We start from the raw sequence: 4,195 nt of genomic DNA, 5'->3' as shown, positions 1-4,195 counted from the left end.
GACTGGATCCGACCTGATGATTTTGTACTTAGTAGAGTGCCCAGCAGATAGTAAGAAGTCAAAATATACCACAATTATTATTTATTATTCCCCACTAGACCTTCCAATAAACAGACTCCAGGGTTGAGACATTTAAAGAAACCTTTAAAACCCAAATCCAGTCCGATGGTCAAATTTTAGAACAGATTAAAAATGATAAGAAGCAAAAATAGCTACTGGCATATTGTGAAATATCATTCTGTCAGCAATATTCAAAGACTTCCTAGAGAAAAATGAAGGACTTTCTGGAACAGTGAAGACACGAGTGTCAGGCAGTGACCCGCTTGTTTAAGGTTATTATTTTTAAACAGAGGGCCCTGCACAATTTGTAAAAGGTTCAAAACAGGAAGTCATCCAGGAAATAAGGGGTGATGACTACTTACCATCTTGCAGCTTTCAAAAGCAATAAAAAATTTCAGTAACAATGAGTTCCTAGTCCTGAGTAAAAAACATTGGTGTTTTATGACTGGACTTCCTATGGCTTTGGCTTTCTGATATTTTCTAAGATAACTTTCTTCTTGTTCTCATTCCTTTCTTGCCTCAGCATGCCCCATTTTTCAGAATTAGATTTCTTCTTCCCTTGACTGGGCTTCCGATTTTAGTAATCCACTCTAATCTTTATTGTGCCTTTCCCGCCTTTTGCTTCTCTGAAATGGACCATCCTCTCGTGCTCAAGAAGGGAATCAGAATGTTCCCAGTTCCTCATACATTGAAATTTATCACTCCTTCCCTTGGCCTTTTCTCTTCTTTGATCTCGTCTTTGGGTACAAAATAAACATAAACAAAAGTAAATGTATTTGCCGTAGTGTGCCACCCAATTACGAGTGAATATCTACAAACATATTTAAGATTCGGATGCTGAAATATCTTGAGGAATTTTTGCTTAGTGAATCACAATAATATAACACAAAAAACCTTTTCCGTTTCACAGTAATGTTCCCAAAATCACCTAGCATATCTCTCACTCTCTTCACTGTCTCAGCTGACCTCTGTTTCCCTCTCTTCCCTGGGCCTGAAATTTTCTTCCTTACCCTCCCTCTCTGACCCCAACCTGATCCACCAGACTACTGCTCTCCCTATCATTTAAAAACTGAGCTCTTCGAGGAAGCTTTCCTGTAATAATCTGCCATCTCCTAATAGTCAGTGTAAAGCCATTCTCAGTGTTTATGTACAGGATTATAGGATTCAGCATTTAAGTGCACTCGCACATTCCAGATATTTATTCAGCTATTAATAAATCATTTCAATCTTTATGCCTTCCTCACTAGATTGTAAACTCCTTGAGGGCAAAAAATGTGTGTGGGAATGTGTACCTTGCTCTGTTCGATTCACTGATTGAGAGTGCAATGACATTCTTTTTAGAATCTGAGTTATTTTATGGCTGCTGCATTTGGAATTTTTTTCTCAATCCAACAGTGGCATTTATTGCATGCTTAGTGTGCTAAGCACTGCACTAAATGCTTGGGAGAAGACAATGTAACAGAGTTTGTAGACATGTTCCCTTCCCACAAGGTTCTTACAGTCCCCGGAGACAGACTGTTTACTTGTTGACAACTTCACGGTACAAAACCCATTTCAACTCAATTTTTTGACATATTTCTATCGCCTTTATCATCAGGTTCTCCTTCAGTTGACACACTCTTCCCTATTTCTTGTCTTCTACCACTAGAAAACAGTTTGTGCTCTTTGCTACTTCCAGAAAACCTCCTTTTTATCCCTTACTCTAGACTTTTAGAGCTCCAACCCATTGCTCACAGCTTTCTTCCCATCTGGAATGCCACCTCCTCTTCAGCTTCAGCCAACCGTGACCCTTTCCTCTTTCAAAATCACTCCAAAATACATTCCCTGATCATCCCCCACCCCACCCCAGTTGTCAGGCCCTCAGGACTCTTGTTATTTACCAGCATGATCATGGTAATAATAATAATCATAATAATAATAATATTAATGATAATGACAACGGTGTTTGTTAAGTGCTTATTGTATGCCCATCAGGTGGAACACAGTCCCTATGCTACATGAGACTCACAGTCTAAGTAGGAGTGAGACCTGGTATTTTATCTCCATTTTACAGATGAGGACATACATCCTCATACATCTATCTATAGTGGATAGAGCATGGGCCTGAGATTCAGAGGGGCCTGGGTTCTAGTCCCAGCTCTGCCACTTATCTGCCGTGTGACCTTGGGCAAGTTATTTCACTTCTCTATGCTCAGTTACATCATCTGTAAAATGGGGATTAAGACTGTGAGCCCCATGTGGGACTGTGTCCAACCTGATTAGCCTGTATCGACCCCAGCACTTAGTACAGTTCCTGGCATGTTGTAAGTACTTAACAAATACCATTTAGAAAGAAGAAAAGTGGAGTGACTTACCCAAGGTCATACAACTGAGATTAAATCCAGGGTTCTGATACCCAGGCCCATGCTCTTTCCACTAGGCTAGCCGGCTTCCTAATATAACACTCTTCACCCAGTAAACACTGCTTAGGTCCTGTTGAAGATGATGCCCACCAGGTAGACAGGACAAAATACTAGGCTAGACATTGACCTTGGCCTTTTGGAGTTTACATGCCACAGCAGATGGTACTGAGGTGCTTTAATAGAGACACCACGGGCAGAGGTAAGATGAAAACCCTGAGATAGATTTTGCCATGATCTGTGATAAACCACAGTGTGCAAATGATGCCCCTCAGAAGCTGGGGCCTGGAGGGAATATTGGGAGTTGTTATAGACCCATCAAATAACCAGCTTTTTCATGCTTCATGAATGTGGGGGGGTGCCCTCAAAAGAATACCAAAATGCCTGAAAACATCTGCTACCTTTCCTTTACTCCCAGCACTGCTAGTACTCTGCTCTGCACTCAGTGATTCTCAATGAATACCAGGGTCCTGATCGCCTTGTTCCAACTCAGAAGACTGCCTAGGCCCATCAACCTCAGCCTTGTTTTCTTCCATAATCCCTGATTTGCTCAGTCCTTTGTTCTGTCAAGGGTATCTGTTGAGCACTTACTCTGTACCGAGCCCTGTACTAAGCACCTGGGAGAGTACCACATACAGTGTGGCTCAGTGGCAAGAGCCCGGGCTTGGGAGTCAGAGGTCGTGGGTTCTAATCCCAGCTCTGCCACGTGTCTGCTGTGTGACCTTGGGCAAGTCACTTCACTTCTCTGTGCCTCAGTTTCCTCATCTGTAAAAATGGGGATTTAAAAATGGGAGCCCCACGTGGGACTGTCTGATTACCCTGTATCTCCCCCTTCGCTTAGAACTCTGCACACAGTAAGTGCTTAACAAATACCAACATTATTATTCCCTGCCCATAACGAGCTTAAAGTCTAGAGGATGAGCTTACAGTCTAGAAGATTCAACTACACCATCATCATCATCATCATTATTTATATGCAGTAGGTGCCAAACACTTCTCGTGGCTGTTAGAAACAAACTCCGTACAAGTAGAAGGCATGGTCATCCTAAGAGATCCGTTGTTGTCTTCTGCTGTCGAGTCGTCGACGCCATAGACACATCTCTCCAAGAACACCCCACTTCAATCTGCAATAGCTCTGGTAGCGTATCCATAGAGCTTTCTTGGTAAAAATACAGGAGTGGTTTACCATTGTCCCCTTCAACGCAGTAAACGAGTCTCTGCCCTCGACTCTCTTCCATACTGCTGCTCCCCAGCACGGGTGAGTTTTGACTTGTAGCAGATTGCCTTCCACTCACTAGCCATTGCCCAAGCTAGGAATGGAATGGGTAGGACTCTGCTTGACTCTCCCTCCTGTAGTCATGACTGGTAGAGTACTGGAAACTCTCCCGGCGTGACCCTGAGAGGGGCCTAAGAGATCAGTCAGTGTATATGGACTGATTAGATCCAGAAAGATGATGACTTCAGTGCCTTTAGAACCTACTCTACCACTACCTCAAGCCAATAGTACAGTGTTCTGCATTCAGTAAGCGCTCAATAAAAACCATCGATTGATTGACTGATTCAATTAAATTATGTAGCTTTGCTGCCGGGGTTATTACTGAGTCTTCGGGAAGATTTCTTTTACTGGATGAGCCACGCAGTGTTCTGAAGTGGCTAAGAATATATCTGTGATTGTTTGTATTGGGCAGGGAGAAGTGGGGGACATGGAAGTATATGAAAGCAGTGGGTGTTTAATT

At 42.7% G+C, this 4,195-nt stretch overlaps 1 non-coding gene across 1 annotated transcript; it reads right to left on the bottom strand.

Annotated features, from left to right (window-relative positions):
• Window positions 1–3,727: 3,727 nt before the first annotated feature.
• On the bottom strand, window positions 3,728–3,865 carry LOC114806862. Its single transcript, XR_003754918.1, has one exon. It is a non-coding gene; the product is annotated as a small nucleolar RNA SNORA7 (small nucleolar RNA).
• Between the last annotated feature and the right edge of the window lie 330 nt (window positions 3,866–4,195).

This window comes from Ornithorhynchus anatinus, chromosome X1, assembly GCF_004115215.2.
Source record: "Ornithorhynchus anatinus isolate Pmale09 chromosome X1, mOrnAna1.pri.v4, whole genome shotgun sequence".
Taxonomy (NCBI): Eukaryota; Metazoa; Chordata; class Mammalia; order Monotremata; family Ornithorhynchidae; genus Ornithorhynchus; species Ornithorhynchus anatinus.
This window is presented reverse-complemented; position numbering and strand designations above follow the sequence as displayed.